The 22,637-nt window shown below is 43.3% G+C and overlaps 1 protein-coding gene across 1 annotated transcript in view; it reads left to right on the top strand.

Annotated features, from left to right (window-relative positions):
- Positions 1–22,637, top strand: part of S100PBP (S100P binding protein) — a 51,123-nt gene that overhangs the window by 2,153 nt on the left and 26,333 nt on the right. The gene's annotated exons all lie outside the window — the stretch shown is intronic.

Genomic DNA, 22,637 nt, shown 5'->3' with positions numbered 1-22,637 from the left:
TTTCGCACTCTTCATTTGTTAACCAACTGTTTCACGGACAGGGAAAACAAATTTCATTAACCCTTACAAATGACTGTATAATGAATAAAGTAAAAAATATATGTATATATAAATATATCGCTCATCTCGATTTACTATGGGCAGTATTTAATGCTCCTAGGTCGCTGTTTTTTCCAGCCAGTTCTGGCCAGTCCTCTCGCCAAAGATGGTCCTCTCCCTATTCAACGCTCCTGGTCCTCATTGTTGTCACCACTTTTTCCTTGCCATTATTTTCTTATTTGAAATGTTGCATACCTCGATGTTTGAGTATTAAATTCTAGAAGTGAGAACACTGCTCACTTTTTTTTTTTTTACTTGGGGGGGGGGGGGGGGGGGTTGCCTCTTGGTTTTGCTCTCGGCATCTTTTTTTACTTGCCAAAAACAGAATTTTTTTTTTATAACAAGTCTATTTTTTTTATTTGAAGGATCTATATTATTTTTTTTTCTTTAGAAGCGCCACGCCAATATATTTTAATTTTTTGTGGTCATTTTTTTTTTTCCCCTCCATGATGCATTTTTGTTTCCTCAATGTTTATTCTACCCATGATTCACCTCTTCTACCTCACTCCTTCATTTGGCCTTCGAGTAGATAAACATCATTGGCAGTCTGCTGATTTGGAATGGGTCTTTTTTTTGGGCTAATTTGCATTTTTCAGCATTTCTCTGCAATAATTGAAGACTGCCTGCAAATGGAGCCATTTACTCCTCATATGCCACATTGGTCAGTGCTCAGGTGGCAAACAGCTGATGTGTTCTATAGGGTGAGCGGGATGCAGGGCAATGGGTGGAAAAAACTGCACATGCACAGCTGCGCTCTCCGGAGCATTGAATACTGCCCTATAACTTCTGTTTTAGTTGTCTTCTTACTTGTTCAGCCACCTTTTTAAAATCTGTTAAAAAATTGTGTGAGAAACATTGGACATTGATCGGCCAAAGGATTTTCGTGTAAAATAAAAATGAACTATGTGTAAGACTTCAATTTGTACTGTGTTCCCACCCTGCTGTGAATACTTTTGGTGGTTGTAAAATTTGGTTTCATGTACACTGACCGGTACCTGGAAAATAGTTTTGTCTGACAACAGCCAGTGGTGATGTTATTGAAGGCCTTGATTAGGTTTCTTTAGACAGTGAACATTCCCTGTTCTTTGTTAAAGATTACACTACGTGGTGAGGTTCTGAATGATAAATTTTGGCCGGTCTACCAAGTTCAAAACATTCTGGATATTGAGGAGCCAGATTTAAATAATATATATATATTTTTTAAAGCAAAGGAAGTAGATTTCCTTCTTACCAAAGTTAAAAGATTTATATTCAAAGTGTGGTCCAAACCTGATTGGATATTCCCAATATCACGTATGTGGCAGAACCTTTTACTCTTCCTTTTTATAAGAGTACAAATAAATGATCATACCCTACCAAGGCAGCTGTTCTTGCATGGATAGAAAACTTTAGATCACAACGGATGATTTAGCTCCTGGATGCATTCATGGGCCATCTTTTTCCTGGACTTGTGGTTCAGTGCATTGGCATGATGGAAAAGGACACCACAAGCATGAGTTCTTGGACGGTACCTGGAAATGGTTTCCGGCATTGGTTGCAGTACCAGTCCCCTGTGACTGTGTGCTGCTGCAAAAGTGGTACAGTAGCTATAGTACATGATCAATCTTGGCCACAAAAACAACAACCATCTGCTTCTCCACGATACACTCACATCAAAACTGGGGTCCATTGGCCAATCTGTTGTTTGGTCTTGGGGTTGAAATTGTAGATCCCAATTCTTTGCCACTGATGATCTCCCAGGCAGAGTTCGAGTGACCACCTTCAAACCTGGCAGGCATGTTGCGACACCAAGTAACCTCAGCCGCCTCCTGCTCTCAAGACAGTTGATGTGGCACCCAGCGATCACTTCAACTAGTGTTCCTTCTAGGAACAGGGGCGGGCAGGGCAACGTGAAGGGGGCGGACCGGGTCTGCCGACGTCACAAAAGGGGCGTGCCGCACCGTGATGAAAAAAGGCGGGGCTGGCCGCCACCGTCAAGAAAAGTGGCAGGCCCGGCCGCCGTCATCACTGAAGGGGGCGGGCCCGGCCGCACCGATGGCTCTCCACTGCCGGGGAAGCGCCGGGCACCGCTATATACTGCGGTGCCGGTCTTCCCCGGTATCACCATAAGGGTAGGAAGCAGGGTGCTGCCAGAGGGGCAGGGCGCATTTTACCCTTTAAAAATCAGGCAGGGCGCGGCGCCCTGCTAAAACAGCCTAGCGGGAACACTACTTCAACTATGGCTCACATGGTAACAGCATTGTCCTTGATGATGGCATACACAGGCCTGCCTCAGCGCTGATCATTTTCCAGGAACAGTCTCCTCCACCAAAATTCTGCAAGCTACTCACAGTGGTTCAGGAAGGTGCTCTCTATCCAGAACCAGCTTGCAGTCAGGGGGGTTACTGTTGCATTCTGACTCCCATCTCAATTCGTGGCTCCTCCCCTCTCCGTCACACCGATAATAACCCACAACATAAACTTTCTAACCCTATTACTGTCCAGCTCATCCACCTTTCTAAAGAAAACAATTAAGGAACCTATACACTATTCCGATTTCACCCGATTCCGATGTTTGACATCAGGTCTAATGCATGGTCCCGTGTGCATCGAATGGGAGTCGGAGGTTGGACCTGCATGAGGGTCCAATTCCGACCCCCTCCTGGCAGCAGGGAATGGGGTTGCATGCGACACAACGGATGTGACAGGACTGCATGTGATGTGTCGCATGCATTCCTGCTGACCAGGAAGGTTCTGGGTGGCTAGAGGTGGATCGGATTTCCATACCCTGCTGCGAGACATGACAGTAGGGTATGGCCACCTTAACAAACCATAACTGAGAGTTACCACACTATAATTACAAAGCAAGCCACTTTACATACTTGGGCTACAGAACACTGGCTGACGCTACAGCTAGTACCTCTGCCTGGTGCTGGTTTTAGAGCAGATTTTAGAGCAAGAAATCAAGCTAGCTGTTGACATAATGGCATTCTCAAGAAGGTAAAAAAGAGACCTATCTTTAATAGTCCTGGCTTGAATGGTCTGTCTGATGAAGCTATATTTCTTAAGGTATGCTTTTCCAAAGATTTGGCCAGGAACATACTTTAATGCTAGAAATCCTTTTTAAGGGAAAAATTATCATAGGGTTCTTAATGCAATAAGGTGTCACCATTTCAGGGGACTTAAAAGCAGGTAGGCAATGTAACAAAGCAATGAAGAAGGCAAGTCAGATGCTTGGTTGCATAGGGAGAGGTATCAGCAGTAGAAAGAAAGAAGTAATAATGCCACTGTATAGGTCATTGGTACGACCTCACCTAGAGTATTGTGTTCAGTTCTGGAGGCCATATCTCCAGAAGGATATAAATACATTAGAGACTGTACAAAGAAGAGCAACTAAAATGGTGCATGGCCTACATCACAAAACGTACCAGGAAAGACTAAAAGATATTAATATGTATACTTTAGAGCAGAGAAGGGAAAGGGGGGACATGATAGAAACTTTCAAATATATCAAGGGCTTTAACGAGGTACAGGTGGGAGACATTCTTCACAGGAAGAGGAGCAACAGAACACGAGGACATGCACTGAAACTAGAGGGAGGAAGATTCAGGGGAAATGCGAGGAAGAATTTTTTCACAGAAAGAGTAGTAGATAAGTGGAATAGCCTCCCAACAGAGGTGGTAGACGCAAATACAGTAGTACAATTTAAACATGCTTGGGATAAGCATATTGATATCCTTACAAAAAAATAAGGATCAAATATGGTTTGAGGTAACATGTTTAAAAAAAGGGGCAGACTAGATGGGCCAAGTGGTTCTTATCTGCCGTCAAATTCTAAGACAACATTCCTCTTCTTCTCTTCCTTTCAATTAGCCTGTTCACACATGCCTCGCTGCCTGCAAAAATAAGCAATTTCTATACAATCCTCCAATGGCTTCATAGAGCTTAAGCTGTGTACACACGGTGTGATTTTTGCCTTCTGATTTGACTAGATAATCAACATCTTGTAGGAAGTTAACCAACATTGCACAGTGTTAACCCTGTGATAACAATGCGCAACCCGTGTGGCTGGTATTGCAAGTAGAGATAAACTGTGCAGGCAAGACCATTTTGGCTATGTCTATCTGTACAGTTTATTGGGCCATAGCCCAAATAGTCAAAATCGCATAGTCAATATTGTATAGTGAAAATTGTCCATGAGCCAGAACCGCACCCTGTGTACACATTTACAGTTTTACAACATCCTCCTGTATAAAGCTTTGATTCCGTGGAGTTGAAAGGCCAAATTTTACTAAATTTGTCATTACATACATTACTGTGACTTCTCTGAGGGGATAAGTCCCAGCCAATTCCCCTTGAACTGTCCCGGAGCCTCCCGTACGATATGATAGCGGTCCTTTTGCATGTGGTATATCACGTGCGATCCCAGTGGATCCCACGTCCAGCAATTGCGATCTCGGGGCTCCAAACCGATGAGCATGGGACCGCAAATTGTATCTTAAACAGATGCAATTTGCTACTTTTGAACTGATTTCTCTGCCCCATGCATCAGTATCTGGTGAAATCGAGCAAAATCGCATAAATGTATTGCGCACATTTAGATGGGACAGATTCTATCTATCTTATAGAAGGTTATAAATAGGATGTAGTATCTGATTGGGGCTATGGGCAATATCCCATCTTCAATAGAACTTCCGTCTTTGTAAACTTACCCCGAAGTTTCTTACAGAGAAAGTGGCTTTTAAGGTCTTATCTATGATCTTCATTTTCATATATTTTTTTTTCATATTTAATATTTTGTTAGGGCTCTAAAGTTCTATCTCATTTAGGACTCTGTAGTTTAGGAGATGATGCCCCCAAGAGATGTGGTACTGCTCTGAAGCAAACTAGGTAGATTGATATTTCTGTTTCTCAATCCTATGTTGTGGTAAGGAGTCAACGCAATGGCACCTTGGGTTGTCCTTGTTGCTTATGTTTTAACATGTTAAAAGTTCAGTAGTTGTTGTATTCAAAGATACCCAAAGGTTCTGTGGACCACAGCTTCAGAGCATAAACAAGGGCCATGATGAAAAAAAACACCATTTATTGTGTGGAACGGTGGTAAATTCTTTATTCTGAAAAAGTCAATCAAAATGTGTTGGTTTGTGGTATGATTCACCAACAGTCGGGATCCCGACAGTCATTATCCCGACGTCGGGATCCCGACTGCACGATCTCAGACAGCGTCGCCAGCGCAATAAAGCCCCTTGCGGGATCGCTGCGCTCGCCACGCTGCGGGCACGGTGGCGAGCTACGCTCGCCACCTATTCTATTTTCCCTCTATGGGGGTCGTGGACCCCCACGAGGGAAAATAGCCGACGGCCGTCGGGAACCCAGCCGTCAGTGTTTTAACAGTCGGGATCCCGACGTCGGGTTAATGACTGTCGGGATCCCGACTGTCGGGACCCCGTCCGGCAGCCAATGTGTTGGTCTCCCAGGAAATGCATGCTGCTTGGGATGTAGCTAATTTCTGATTTCTGAAGTTCTGCAATCTTTTTAACAGTGTTTATAATTAATTTCTCAATGACTGGTCACTCGTTGCTAGTGTAATTGCTTTCATGTCTGTGCAGCTCTATTTTGTTCCTCACCAGTACTCTGGAACTATTGCTGCTAATAGTGGTTGGTTTAATAATACCCCTTTCAGATCGCACCTTATTACCAGGTTAATGTCTGTTTGTCGCAGGGTCGACCTGTAATAGGTGCAATCTGAAAGGGCTTACCAGGTCCATCAACCCGGCATTATGAATTGGAAAATAAAGAAAGGTTCTTACCAGTTTGCTTCTTACCAGCAGTGTCTGCTCCAAGCGCGGCCTCCTTCACAGCCCCCAATGATGCCCTGGATGATGTTGGCGAACCAGCAATGAGTGATCAAAATACAGAGTCGCACCGGGACTGAGCAGTTTCAAAGTCCTGGTGCGACCCTGCATTTTGCGATCTAAAAGCGGTGTAAAGGCCCATACACACTGGGTGACTTTGAGCTCAAATTCGCTCAAAACTGCAGATTTGAGTGGCATTCATCTCAAAGACGCCCAGTGTGTATGCCCCGGCAGTGAGCGCTGCTGCTCGCTCCTGCATCATCTCCGGGAAAGCCGTTCATCTGCTGGTAATACCAGCAGATGAGCGATTTTGAGGATGGCTTTGCATAGCGCTGCCCTGTGCAAAGCCGTCCTCTCCCCGCTGACGGCGCCTGGCAGGGGGAAAGCCACTCAGTGTGTATGCACTAAGTGGCTTTCCCCTCAGTGGCAGTTAGTACCCACCAGGTACTAACTGTTCTTTTTGGATATCTATACCAAGCTACAAGGTTGGACGGAAGCTTATTTAGGGCCTTACTCTTTAGGGTTCACTCTTTCTGACAAAATCCTTCTTAGATGGACAAAACCATGTGCACTGCAGGTGGGGCAGATGCTACTTGTGCAGAGAGAATTAGATTTGGGTGGGGTTTTACTTTAAAGTGAGATCTATATTGCAGTGTAAAAATAAAGCAGTCAGTATTTACCCTGCACAGAAAAAAAATAACTCGCCCAAATCTAATTCTCTCTGCACATGTAACATCTGCCCCCTGCTGTGCACATGGTTTTGTCCATCTAATAAGGATTTTGTCAGAAAGGCCCCCATACACTGCGATTTTGGGACGATTTCGGCACTTTGGGCCAATAACCGGATGAAATCGCCCCAAAATCGCAGGTGTGTGATATATGATCCGATCCGATGCGCGGTCCCGTGCGCATCGGACCGGATCAGGGAGGTCGGACGGTCAGCACATAAGATCATCCGACCTCCCTGTATGCTATGCATATGCATGCCCACCTGACAGGCATATGCATGCAGACACCGGGGGAGCACGGCGGACAGACACTCTGACTGACCTGGCCGGGCATGCTGTGATCACAAATAGCAGCGCTGCTGCCGCTACGGGACGGGACGCACAGTGGCGTCTATTAGATTTTTAAAATACCTGTCGAATGACAGGCCGTTCTGTGATTGGCTGAGAGCTCTCTCAGCCAATCACAGAACGGCTGGTCATTTGACAGGTATTTTGAAAATCTAATAGCCGCCACTGTGCGTCCCGTAGCGGCAGCAGCGCTGCTATTTGTGATCACAGCATGCCCGGCCAGGTCAGCATCACTCGCCGCACCCGGCACCCGCCGGGAACTCATTTGAGAGCCGCCGCCCGACCCCACTACTGCCGCTGCCGGCCCCACTGCTCCACACCGCCCTGCAGCTCCCCATTTGTTTTACATGTGATAAATCGCAAGCGATTTATCACATGTAAAAACTGGCTCATCAAGTGCCAAATTGTATGTGAGCCTCCCGGGGAGCTGCCGGGCGGCTCACAGGAGAATTGGGTCCGACTTGTCCTAAGGACAAGTCGGCCGAATGTATGGGGGCCTTTAGGCTGGTTTCACACACTCCGGCTCCTGCCGGACGGTGAAATCCCGCACGGCCAGGGAGCCGTGCCGCACACACTAGTTTATCATGGAAGGGATGGCCACAGCCCGGCAGCCGTCCCTTCCAGTGGTGGGATCCGGCTGCAGCCGTGCGGCCGGGCCGTGGCCGTCCCGTGTGAATGGACACAATAGTGTCCATTCACAACTAATGTGTGCGGCACGGCTCCCTGGCCGTACGGGATTTCACCGTCCGGCAGGAGCCGGAGTGTGTGAAACCGGCCTTAGTGTTTGGTGGAGACTTGAATACAATCTAATGTAGGGTATACACCAGAACAATTTGACAAAATGACCCAATTTAGATACAATCTAGACCAATTGTATGTAAATTGGGCATGTTTTTAATTTAGTTAAGGCAGCCATGAGTCACAAGCCCATTTCATCTATAAAAACTGAGCGGGATGGGATTACCACTGACCCAGCTCAGATAGCGCCTACCTTCTTGACTTATTTCAAATCTCTATACCAAGCACCTCCAGTTTACAAAATTTTTAGACAAGCTCACCTCCCCCTACTGTCACCTGAAGACAGGGATCTTTTGATTCCACCTGTAACTGATTTTGAAGTAGATAACTTTATCAATTCTCTACCTCACGTAAAACTCCTGGCCCAGACGTCCTCTCAACTTCTTATTCTAAACTGCTGACTGACCATATTACCCCGTATTTGGTAAAATTGTACAATTCAATTCTCACTGGACATCCTGCCCCTGATTCTTTTAATGAAGCATGGATCATACTACACCCAAACCTAACACTCAAATCTTATCTTATCAACCTCAGAGTTGTCACCAGTGGATTTGGCACGTGTCTCTGAATGCCCCTCTGTCATCTCATCTTGGATGTCTTCTCGCTACCTCAAACTTAGCATTTCCAAAACTGACTAAATTATATTCCCACCAGCCAGGAGCAGTTACCATCCTGATATCTCCATAACTGTTGACTTTGCGCCAATCTACCCTGCCTAGGGGGTCACCCTTGACTCTGAACTGTCCTTCATTCCCCACATTCAGTCTGTCTCAAAATCATGTAACATGCATCTAAAAAACATATCCACGATATGACCCTACCTTGCACATGACACTGCTAGAATGCTAATCCATGCACTCATTATCTCTCGCATTGATTATTGCAATAGTTTCCTTGTTGGTCTTCACAAGAACAGACTCTCGCCACTGCAATCTATTTTGAACACTGTAGCGAGGCTGATCTTTCTAGCCATCTTCTGCTGATCTGCTCTGACAGTCCCTCCATCGGATGCCCATATTCTACTGTATTCAATACAAAATACTTCTACTCATATATAAAGCTATTAACCAAACCACACGACCTGTATCTCCTCACTTATCTCAAAATATCTCCCAACTCGCTCTCTCCACTCTGCGTGGATTACTAGCTCCCGTTCACTGTTATAGGACTTTCATAGGGCTGCACCCAACCGATGGAATGCCCTCCCGCGCACAATTAGACTCTCATCAAGCTAAATACTCATCAAACCCAACATAGAGACACAATAGTTCTCAGTTGTAATGCAGATAAGGCCTTTGACCGAGTGACATGGCAATATTTAATGGCTTTATTCCTGTCCCAAACCAACGGTTCGGAATTTATCCATCCATTTCAAACTTTATATCACACTCTGCATTCCTGGCTATTAACTCAAATACCAATTGCTATCAAATATTTAGGGGTACCTGTCAAGGATGCCCACTTTTCCCCTTACTGTTCATTATAGCCCTAGAACCATTTCTAAAGGTCCATATACACTGGGCGACTATGCCCAGCATGTATGGACAGCGACGATCACTGTATCATCGCTGGGGGAAAGCCGCTCAGTGCATACACACTGAGCGGCTTTCCCCCTGCCCAGCACAGTCAGCGCAGCTCTATTCAAAGCCGTTTATCTGCTGGTATTGCGGGAGCGCACAGCAGCAACAGCGCTCATCGCCGGGGCACTTGGTAGCTTTGAGCTAAAAGCTGCTCAAACATGCTGTTTTGATCGGCTTTCAGCTCAGTCGCCTAGTGTGTATGGGCCTTTAGACATTTTTTGGCTAGCAATGTGTGGAAGGGTGTCCAGTTGGCACACATGGAACTCAAGGTATCAACATTCGCTGATGACCTCTTATTATGCATGTGTAACCGCAAACAGGCGATCCCAATATTGCTATTGCTCCTGTCAGAATTTGAAAAGGTGAGGGGATTTGAGATAAATTACACTAATACCACTTTCAGACAGCAGCGGACGAATAACCCGGCTTTTCAAACGCCGGATAATTTGGCCGCTGCTGTTAGACCCGGAGATTTCCTCTATTACACAGGTTGTTTGCCTGTGTGAACGTGTTGATCCGGATCTTAAACTCCGGGTCTCTGACCCTGGACTTTTGCAGGGTCGGGGACCCGGAGTTTAAGATCCAGATCGACCCTTTCACAGAGAAAAAGAACTTGTTTTTTAATGAATTTCCTGGTGAAACTGCTTCACCCATGAATTTAATTTTCTGTATGAAAGTGGTATAAATCAGAAGCAATGGCTTTTTTTCCAGAAAAAAAGTTGTGCTGGGATAACTCATTTCCTTTCAAATGGGCCCCCAGAAATGGGATTACTTATCTAGGCATAACAATTCCCTTGCATCCCTCCCTGCTATATTCATTAAATTATAAACCACTATGGTCTAGAACCTTGATGGCTAACCTTGACACTTCAGCTGTTGTTGAACTAAAGATCTCAGCATGCTCTGCTTCGGTTTTGCTATTTGGCTAAATCTGATGCAGAGCATGCTGGTTATGTGTAGTTCAACAGCAGCTGGAGTGTCAAGGTTAGCCATCAAGGGTCTAGAACAGGCTTGTCCAGCCCGCGGGCCGCATGCGGCCCAGTTCGGGTAGTAATGCGGCCCAGTGCATTTTATAGGCATTCTAAATATAAATTATAGGGCAACTCTGCCCGCAGCAGCGTCTTCGTGCTGGCCGCGGCACTGTGCCCAAAGTAAAGATGGCCGCGGCCAGCATCTTGTTCTCCCAAACTTAAAATGGACGCGGGAGCGCTGGTGTGCATGCGCAGGCGCACTCAGCTGCTCCCGCGCGAAGGACGTCTGTGCTGGCGCTTTCCCCACGTGCAGCGCGCAGGGCTGGATGATTATTTGATGCGTGGCGGCGGCGGCGGCAGGAGCAAGCAGGCAGCCAGGACAGCGGTGACTTATCATACCCCCACTACCATTAGCTGTGGTTAGTAATCACTACAGGGGGCATTATGAATATAAGTGGCATTACCAGGGGGCATTATATTCATAATGCCTCCAGGTAATGCCACTTATATTCATAATTCCCCCTGGTAATGCCACTTATATTCATAATGCCCCCTGGCATTACCAGGGGGCATTATGAATATAAGTGGCATTACCAGGGGGCATTATGAATATAATGCCCCCTGGTAATGCCACTTATATTCATAATGCCCCCTGGTAATGCCACTTATATTCATAATGCCCCCTGGCATTACCAGCATGTGTGTCACCTGGCACTGTGGGGGCATGTGTGTCACCTGGCACTGTGGGGGCATGTGTGTCACCTGGTACTGTGGGGGCATGTGTGTCATCTGGCACTGTGGGGGCATGTGTGTCACCTGGCACTGTGGGGGCATATGGCACTGTGGGGGCATGTGTGTCACCTGGCACTGTGGGGGCATGTGTGTCACCTGGCACTGTGGGGGCATGTGTGTCACCTGGCACTGTGGGGGCATGTGTGTCACCTGGCACTGTGGGGGCATGTGTGTCATCTGGCACTGTGGGGGCATGTGTGTCACCTGGCACTGTGGGGGCATGTGTGTCACCTGGCACTGTGGGGGCATGTGTGTCACCTGGCACTGTGGGGGCATGTGTGTCACCTGGCACTGTGGGGGCATGTGTGTCACCTGGCACTGTGGGGGCATGTGTGTCATATGGCACTGTGGGGGCATGTGTGTCATATGGCACTGTGGGGGCATGTGTGTTATCTGGCACCCTGTGTCAGAATGTGAATTTTTTACTCATTCCCTGTGTCAGAATGTGTATTTCAGCTTATTTTCTGTGTCACAATGTGAATTTTGGCTTATTCTCTGTGTCAAAATGTGAATTACGGCTTATTCTCTGTGTCAAAATGTGAATTTTTACTCATTCCCTGTGTCACATTGTGAATTTTGGCTTATTCTCTGTGTCAGAAAGTGAATTTCGGCTAATTCTTTGTGTCAGAAAGTGAATTTTGGCTTATTCTCTGTGTCAGAATGTGAATTTTGGCTTATTCTCTGTGTCAAAATGTGAATTTTTACTCATTCCCTGTGTCACATTGTGAATTTTGGCTTATTCTCTGTGTCAGAAAGTGAATTTCGGCTAATTCTTTGTGTCAGAAAGTGAATTTTGGCTTATTCTCTGTGTCAAAATGTGAATTTTGGCTTATTCTCTGTGTCAGAATGTGAATTTTGGCTTATTCTCTGTGTCAGAAAGTGAATTTTGGCTTATTTTCTGTGTCAGAAAGTGAATTTCGGCTTATTCTCTGTGTCAGAAAGTTAATTTCGGCTTATTCTCTGTGTCAGAAAGTGAATTTCGGCTTATTCTCTGTGTCAGAAAGTGAATTTCGGCTTATTCTCTGTGTCACAATGTGAATTTTGGCTTATTCTCTGTGTCAGAAAGTGAATTTCGGCTTATTCTCTGTGTCACAATGTGAATTTTGGCTTATTCTCTGTGTCACAATGTGAATTTCGGCCTATTCTCTGTGTCAGAATGTGAGAAACAATGTCAAACATCTCACTAACTTCATTTCCAATTAAGTTTAATATGTTAACTATGTTTTCTATGTTTTTTTGGATGATCAGGTATCGTTACTGTTATTTTATTTTATGTGCGGCCCAAACCAAATTTTCATCTTCTAATGTGGCCCAGGGAAGGTGAAAGGTTGGACACCCCTGGTCTAGAACAATTGCTGTATTTGCTAGATGGACTCCTTTACCTCTGTGTTACGTGGGTAGATGTTACCTGTATAAAATTATTTCCTTCCTCCAATTTCTCTGTCCTACAAATGCTCCCAATTATCCTGCCCCAAAAAAATATTGTTAAATTTAACAAAGACCACGAAATTTCTGTGGTCTGGCAAACGGCCAACGGTATCTTTGTTCAAAATGCATCAAAAAGGGGAACTGGAGGGACTCAATTTACCGTGCCTCAGAAAATATGCCATAACGGCACACTACAGGATAGTTATAGACTGGATTACGGGAACCAAAACTTTTACTAATTATTCTGATGAACAGAGTTTTTAGGGATGCCAATCCTGTGGCATTTTTTCAATCCTGGGATTCGGGATTGAAAAATGCTCAATCCCGGCATTCCCGGGATCCCGGGATTGGCCTCCCTAATCAAAAAAAACCGGCCCCTCCCCCAGATGGCAATATAAATTTCTCCTAAAGCTGCCCCCCGCACTGTCACTTACGGCGGCGGGGGTTGTGGTGACAGGGCAGCAGCAGGACGGCTATCTCTGGCAGGTGGGCGGAAGGCTGGGGTTGGCACATCGGGCGTCTGTCCGGCTTTGGGACAGTGTGCTGTGCTGACAGGCAGAGCAGCGACCGGGCTGCGCAGCGTGACGTGATGTCAAGGGTCACGCTGCGCAGCCTGGGCGCCGCCATGCTTGTCAGCACAGCACTCAGTCACTCCCGACAGCAGCACCGGGGGTAAGAAACAGTCAGCCGGGCAGCGTCTGAGCCATATTCTGGTGCTCAGTGCTGCCCGGATTTAAACCAAAACTAATGGGGTTACTAATCCCGGAATCCCGGGATTGGAAGCTTCAATCCCGGGATTCAAATCCCGGCAATTTTAGGCCAAAATCCCGGGATCCCGCCGATCCCAATCCCGGGATTGGCCTCCCTAAGAGTTTTATCCCTGATATTCATCTAATATCCCAATTTCACTTGACTCCCCATTCTCTTCCAGACTTGTGCGGGATAATGTCCTCCTTAACTCCATATGCATGGTGTGGAGACTGGCCAGGTCCTCTGTGAAAGCCTCTAAAAATATATCAATTTTTCTCCCTATATGGGGGTAACCCTAATTCCCCTCCTAATCAGTTCACAAATGTATTTAGATGGTTTCAAATATGTGGCTCATGTTTTCAGTGTGGATTCTCTAATTACACACCGCTACGAGAGAAGTACCCACATCTTCAGATATCACAATTTGTGTCAAAACAGATTGAGCATAATTCTGTGTCTGTTTATATAAGCAATCTCCGTTAGATAACGCATTATGCACCTTGGACACCCTTCATTCTAGCAACCTGCTCCTTGAAAAATCTTTGCAGTTCCTCCTTCCTGCCTGGGGTGTCGCTGTCTGCTGTGGTACTTCAAGAACAGTCTGGATTGTATCTCAATGCAGAGATACAAACAAGACTGTTGTAGAAATGCCACAGCAGAGAGTGACACCCCAAGGATTTTTCAAGGAGCATGTTGCTAGACTGAAGACTATACATGTAAGATTGGATAGGTCTATCCCGTCTTCTAACATATATGACCTCTGTCACTCAGGTTTTCATTGGATTAAACACCAAGAGGTATGCTAAAATGGCAACTGTACTTTCCTGACTTAACTATGAAAACTATGTTAAAATATTGCAAAATTGAGAACTAAAAAAATACTAAAAACTACAGATCCACATAGCGCTGATTGAGCGGAGTGCATATTATTTGTATTTAGATGTTAAAATCTGACCAGTATTTAAACAAATGCCTGGTCTCAGGCTTGGAGAATGAGATGCACCAGAGGATCCTACATAGATCTTATTTTACCCCAAGACAAGCACCTCATAGGGGAGGCTAACTGTTATATGTGTGGAAATCCTAATGCAAATCTTGTCCATTGCATGTGGTCTTGCACTGTTGTATAATCACTTTGGTTCTCCGTTCAGGAATATAAAAAGTCGATACTGAACATAGACTTTAACATCTCCATGTTTTGGGAATTCTGAGGCACTTATTCCTCTATTGACTGCAAGAAATTAACTCCTGCCAATTGTTTATTACTTGTCAAACTGGCAGCGACCATTAAAAAAACTATCCGATCAGAATGGATCTCCCCTGCTCCTTCCCCCATTTTCTTGACCTTCCCTTGAATATCCCATCTGTTCACGATGGACTGGACATAAACAACACTTAAGAAGGAGAAACTGATGGCAATAGTTGCCATACGTTCGAACCCATTAAACCCCCAGTATTCACATTGCCTGATTTTTGTCTGGCCCTTGCTTTATTTACCTGCAATATGTTATTATAGTTGAGATGACCATCCTATATTTGCTTTACTGACTTTAATGCAGGGCTCGCCAAATTTCTTTAAAATGTAGGAGCCAGATGAACTAATAGGGACAGTGCACGCCGAAGGCGCGCCCCAAAATGTACACTCGCCATAATGCCCATAATACCACACGCCGTAATGTCCATTACACATTATACCAAACATTGTAATGCTCATTACATATAATACCACATGCCATAGAAATATTATGCCACATAAGTTCCACTTACCTACATGCTCATTGCTATGGGTTTCATGCTTGATGCCAGGGGTTAATATGCTCTGCCAGGGTTAAATTCTTGTTGCTATGGGGTTACCATGGTCTGCCAGGTGTTAACCTGCTCTGCCTCTATGGGGTTACCATGATCTGCCAGGGGTTAACATGCACTCGCTCAGTGACCTGCAGCTGCAACACTACTCTTCTCATTCTCCAGGCTCCATACCTGGTCTATGGCGGTCATTCCACTGTTGCAGTTCCTCTTTCTTCTGCAGGCGGGAGATGCGGGTTGGGCTGAGCAAGATGCTCATGCTGCAGCGCCGGCCGGACTGCCGGGTGGGGGTGGCCATAATGGCCTGTGGAAGCGAGGTGACAGCGGGCTCCACATGAGTGGACTACAGTCACACAGCCGGCATATAGACCGCAGCTAGTACGGAGAGCCCAAAAAAATCTGTTTGCCAGGAAGCAGAATCTGGTAGCTGTGCTGACCTGGCGCCCGGGGGTTTGTCGAGACCTGCTTTAATGGATTTTATTATATTACTTGATCATAATATTTTTGTATTGTAGTGATTCTTTTCCTGTCAATAAAAAAACAAACAAAAAAAACAATCTCATTCAAGTGATGTCTCCGGGCTTGAGATTGAGCAGCATGCTCTGTCGCTGCTGCCATCGACAAGTATGTATGCACTTTCCAATGCTGGATCTTGTTTGTTGCAATCTTGCTGGACATATATATATATATATATATATATATATATATATATATATATATATATATATATAGTGCAATTATGTGCGGCACTCTCGGGATTTTTAGTGAAGAAATGACACTGCGTACAAGTGCTGAATTTCTACGTTTCGGTTTTATTCACAAAACCGTCATCAGGATTCCTGATGACGGTTTTGTGAATAAAACCGAAACGTAGAAATTCAGCACTTGTACGCAGTGTCATTTCTTCACTAAAAATCCCGAGAGTGCCGCACATAATTGCACTTTATCTACACCCTCAGGTGAGGGCACCGGGTGAAGTTTATAAAGTCTCAACGGGTGAGTGCCAGATACCAAATCGAATATATATATATATATATATATATATATATATATATATATATATATATATATATATATATATATATATATATATATATATATATATATATATATATATATATATATAGGGTTCGCAAATACTCGCTATAGCGAGTATTTTACCCACTTTGGAGCACCAGGGACTCATTTTTTATGAATGGCTGGGTCCCCTGGGACCCGCTCCGCCCATTTCGGCATGCACACCGTGTTAATATGCGACCGTGGAGAAGACACAGCGTGACTTACGGCCGCTTCACACATCTGCTGGGTGCGAAAATGAAAGGGTCCCTGTCACTGTAGAGTCATAGGCAGCAGTGTACGGAAGCCGCATAAGCTGGCTCCTGCACAACAGACGGCTGGAGCCAACACCAGAAGCAGCTGCTCAGCAGGGGAACAGCTGCGGCTGGTGTGAGGACAGAGCACAAGGAACTGAAACCAGCATTGGGGGCCAGAACCAGGGAGGTGTGACAGTGAGGACGGAGCAGACCTGGGCAGGAAGTAGAAGAGGGGTGCGTGGTCCATTTAGCAGGCTGCTTGGCTGTGTCAAGTAAGGGGATTTATTGCTAGAAGGACTCGGGCTGCAGACTTCCCTCCTCCTCTCCTACCTCGCGGTGCTGCTCTCGTGTGTCACTGTCACCTCCTCCAGGCTCTGAGTGCTGGCTGTTATTGGCACACTTGGCCCCTCCTCCCCTCACTGCACAGCTGGCAGAGAGGCTGCAGCTCACCAATTAACTCTTAACAGGCAGAGCTGCCTGTAGGAGAGGAGCCTATAGACTCTGCTGGGATTTCCCTAACCCTATCCCTCCTGTTCCTGCTGCCATTACTTTTACAATCCTGATCGGTGCAGTACAGGTGTCCCTATTCCGACAGTATGCCTTTTTCTAGTATATGTGTATCTTGCTTTAGGTGAGTGGTCAAATTGCTAATTGATCCCCCCCCCCCCAACCCACAATAGCCACAGTTTTGGGGGTGCCCAAATTTATGTTTGCTTACCAAAAAAATTAGGCTCAGGCTGGCCCTTGGCTCAGGGTATATGCCATATGGAAGAGAGGAGGAGGCTTCTGTATGTGCCATGCTGGGGAAGGGGAGAGGAGGCTTTATTCTGTTGGGACCCAGAAAAGGTCAAGTAGGACCCCGATTTTTGTAAGTGAGGGGTCCCAGGGACCCATAGTTTTTGAGGGTTTTCGCGATCACTGATATATATATATATATATATATATATATATATATATGTAGGAGAAAAAACCAGAAAGCGCACGATGTGATTATAAATGTAAAGAACACTTTTACTGTAGTAATATAGTCACATACATGTAAGGTTTAAAACAGCAGGCATGCAGAGGTATATTAACCCGGTGAAGCAGTTCAGGCATCAACACGCTGACACGAATAGCGCGGCGGCAGCTGAGAACTCCAAACCGGGACCAAGAACAGATCAGACAACGTCACAGCGTCAACACGTCATCCAGGACCGCCCCAACGCGTTTCGTCATGGGATGACTTCGTCAGGAGGCGTATCCCAACATAATCATGGATGCATTTAAATACCTTCAGCTAGCTAATTGACATGAGGTAAAATTTACATTTAAAGTGACCATGCATAAAAGTAACAAATAATGTGCAACATACTGCGATACAATAATACATGAATGGTATCAAACAATATACCAGAATAATTCGCAAAACATTTAGATACCGTATATCGGAATAATTCGCAAAATATATAAATACAATATATCGGAATAATTCGCTAAGTATATAAATACAATATATCAGAATGGTTCGCAGAATACAAAAATACATAAATACATATAAAAAGTACAAAAATATACAGATATACAAATATATAAAAATACAAAAATACAATAATATCGAAATACACACAAAAAAAAAAAATATATATGCATAAAATCCAGCTAAGGTAAAAACGAAGGATGTCGACACAGAAACCACACGCCAAAAGTCACCATCTACAGACTATAGCAAAGATAAAGGGGTAACAACCCAACAACAGTATCCCGCCAATCTATAGAAGGCTTCAGATGGTTCAGTGTAGAAAAGGGACTATGTCGACACCCTCATTAAGACCGGCTGGGGACATGGTGTTCATAGTAAAAATCCAATAGGTCTCCCTACGACTTAATTTATTTAAAACATCACCACCTCTTTCGTCGAGGGTGACATGTTCCAACGCTTTAAAAGAAAAGAAATCAAGATTAGAATTACAACAAGATGCAAAATGTCTAGGAACACTATGTAACAAAGATTTGTTTCGAATACTCCTAGTATGTTCAAGTATTCTAAGCTTAAGAGGACGCTTAGTCTTCCCAATATATCGCTTGCCACATCTACAGGACAACATGTAGACAACACAAGGTGTCAAACATGTCATTCTGCTTTTAATGACCCAATTCTTATTACCATCATTGCTAAAAAATTTGTAATGATCCTTATCAACATATTGGCACATCTTGCACTTATTGCAAGGAAAAAAGCCATTACAATTTCTTAACCAACCATTATTGACATCAGTAATCTCTTTTATCCTACTGGGAGCCAACATAGATCTCAAAGAATTGGCTTTCCGAAAAACAACTTGGGGTTTGGGGGGTAACAGATCTTTTAAAAGGGGATCTAACAATAAGATATCCCAATGTTTGACAAGAATATCTTTAATGGCAGAACTTTTAGAATTAAATTTCGTTACAAATGGCACAAAATTATCAGTTCTTGTTTCACGATTCTTATACTGTAGGAGATCATTACGATCTCTGTCACGAGCTTTCTTTTGACAGTTTTCAACCAGTCTAGGAGGGTATTTCTTATCGATGAACCGCCTACTATAAATAGCAGATTGTTCATCGAATTTTTCTAGACTGGCACAGTTCCTCCGAACTCTGACAAATTGGGAATATGGGATATTGTTAACCCATTTCCCGAAATGGCAGCTATTAAAATGCACATAACTGTTACTATCGACCTGTTTAATGAAAGTAGAGGTCTCTATTCTATTAGTAACAGGCCAATCAGAGGAATCTAAAAGCAAATCTAGAAATTCAATTTTATTTTCATGAATTTTAGAAGTGAAGCGGAGGTTATAAGAATTAATATTGATTTCAAACATAAATTGATTGAATGTATCCTCATCGCCATCCCAGACGATAAGAATATCGTCGATGTATCTATGGAATGATACGATGTTATCGCGATATTTATGATTGATCTCATTATTGAGTTCCTCCCATTTCCCAAGGTATAGATTCGCTAAGCTAGGTGCGTATGGGGTCCCCATTGCGACCCCACACTGTTGGATAGAAATTACCAACCACGCAATAATTACAACAGATCTAATATGCCACATGATAATCGATCCAGATACGAAGTACCTGTATCGAATAGGTATCAAATGTTGAATACCCCTAATAGACCCAATCGGGAGGATTTTTTAGAGAGACCCCAGTGGAGAGAACGGAGAAAACCGAACCCCACATCAGCAGACAGTCCTGTGATTTCCACCAAAAGGAAACAAAACATACTAGACGTGGAAAAAGAGGAGGGAAGAGAAAAAATAAGAAAATACCGACTTTGAAAGAGTTAGGGATTTTTAATCTCTCTAATTATCAACTGTCCAGTGATGAAATTTCTCTTTTAAGGAAAGGTTTATCTTTCGCTCCTAAAAATGGCCCTAATGCTTTCGATTTATTCATCGATAGTAATAAGTTTGTTAGATCACTAACATTAAAACGCCACTTTGCTAAAAATAAAAATAAATTTGAACATAACACTCTAAATGAGCCAATTAATAAAACCAACCTTAAGCCGAAATCGATATTTTACCCCATTGAATCTAGGGGAAATTATGTAGATACCTTTTTCAATCTTATTAGAACCGATTTTGATAAAATGTGTTCTGAAAAAAATCATAGTGTTGATAATCTCAGTAACATCGAGAGAAAGGCTCTTAAAAATCTTGAAGATAACCATCAAATAATAATAAGGATGGCTGATAAGGGGGGGGGGGATTGTTGTTTTAAATCGTGATGATTATTTTGATGAAGCTTTTCGTTTGTTGAATGATTCTGTCACGTACACACGGGTCAAAGTAGACCCGACTCTACTAATTGTTGAAAAGGTTAAAACCCTCATGAATGAGGGAGTGTTAAAAAACTTTGTCACCATCAATGAGAGTAAATACATTGTTAATGAGTTTCCACCTTTAGCAATTTTTCATTATCTTCCTAAGATACATAAACGATTGGACCGACCACCAGGTCGGCCAATCATTGCCGATATTAATTCTGCTACCTCACGACTTTCAGAATATATTGATTTATTCATACAAAAATTTGTTGTTAATTTAAAATCATATACTAAAGATTCTACGCAGATTTTGCTTTTTTTGAAGGACTTTCAATGGCGCTCCACATACAAATGGTGTACCATTGATGTGGAGGCGTTGTACACGTCTATCCCCCATGAGGGGGGCCTCGAATCCATTAGATATTTTTTGGATAAAGACGTTAACATCCAGTCCGACTATAAAGAATTTTTTATCAATTGCATTAAGGTGGTGATGTATAACAATGTGTTTACTTTCCAAGGTGAATTTTTCATCCAACAGTGTGGGGTCGCAATGGGGACCCCATACGCACCTAGCTTAGCGAATCTATACCTTGGGAAATGGGAGGAACTCAATAATGAGATCAATCATAAATATCGCGATAACATCGTATCATTCCATAGATACATCGACGATATTCTTATCGTCTGGGATGGCGATGAGGATACATTCAATCAATTTATGTTTGAAATCAATATTAATTCTTATAACCTCCGCTTCACTTCTAAAATTCATGAAAATAAAATTGAATTTCTAGATTTGCTTTTAGATTCCTCTGATTGGCCTGTTACTAATAGAATAGAGACCTCTACTTTCATTAAACAGGTCGATAGTAACAGTTATGTGCATTTTAATAGCTGCCATTTCGGGAAATGGGTTAACAATATCCCATATTCCCAATTTGTCAGAGTTCGGAGGAACTGTGCCAGTCTAGAAAAATTCGATGAACAATCTGCTATTTATAGTAGGCGGTTCATCGATAAGAAATACCCTCCTAGACTGGTTGAAAACTGTCAAAAGAAAGCTCGTGACAGAGATCGTAATGATCTCCTACAGTATAAGAATCGTGAAACAAGAACTGATAATTTTGTGCCATTTGTAACGAAATTTAATTCTAAAAGTTCTGCCATTAAAGATATTCTTGTCAAACATTGGGATATCTTATTGTTAGATCCCCTTTTAAAAGATCTGTTACCCCCCAAACCCCAAGTTGTTTTTCGGAAAGCCAATTCTTTGAGATCTATGTTGGCTCCCAGTAGGATAAAAGAGATTACTGATGTCAATAATGGTTGGTTAAGAAATTGTAATGGCTTTTTTCCTTGCAATAAGTGCAAGATGTGCCAATATGTTGATAAGGATCATTACAAATTTTTTAGCAATGATGGTAATAAGAATTGGGTCATTAAAAGCAGAATGACATGTTTGACACCTTGTGTTGTCTACATGTTGTCCTGTAGATGTGGCAAGCGATATATTGGGAAGACTAAGCGTCCTCTTAAGCTTAGAATACTTGAACATACTAGGAGTATTCGAAACAAATCTTTGTTACATAGTGTTCCTAGACATTTTGCATCTTGTTGTAATTCTAATCTTGATTTCTTTTCTTTTAAAGCGTTGGAACATGTCACCCTCGACGAAAGAGGTGGTGATGTTTTAAATAAATTAAGTCGTAGGGAGACCTATTGGATTTTTACTATGAACACCATGTCCCCAGCCGGTCTTAATGAGGGTGTCGACATAGTCCCTTTTCTACACTGAACCATCTGAAGCCTTCTATAGATTGGCGGGATACTGTTGTTGGGTTGTTACCCCTTTATCTTTGCTATAGTCTGTAGATGGTGACTTTTGGCGTGTGGTTTCTGTGTCGACATCCTTCGTTTTTACCTTAGCTGGATTTTATGCATATATTTTTTTTTTTTTTTTTGTGTGTATTTCGATATTTTTGTATTTTTGTATTTTTATATATTTGTATATCTGTATATTTTTGTACTTTTTATATGTATTTATGTATTTTTGTATTCTGCGAACCATTCTGATATATTGTATTTATATACTTAGCGAATTATTCCGATATATTGTATTTATATATTTTGCGAATTATTCCGATATACGGTATCTAAATGTTTTGCGAATTATTCTGGTATATTGTTTGATACCATTCATGTATTATTGTATCGCAGTATGTTGCACATTATTTGTTACTTTTATGCATGGTCACTTTAAATGTAAATTTTACCTCATGTCAATTAGCTAGCTGAAGGTATTTAAATGCATCCATGATTATGTTGGGATACGCCTCCTGACGAAGTCATCCCATGACGAAACGCGTTGGGGCGGTCCTG

The sequence above is a fragment of the Crinia signifera genome, chromosome 2, assembly GCF_055691185.1.
Source record: "Crinia signifera chromosome 2, ASM5569118v1, whole genome shotgun sequence".
Classification (NCBI taxonomy): domain Eukaryota; kingdom Metazoa; phylum Chordata; class Amphibia; order Anura; family Myobatrachidae; genus Crinia; species Crinia signifera.
This window is presented reverse-complemented; position numbering and strand designations above follow the sequence as displayed.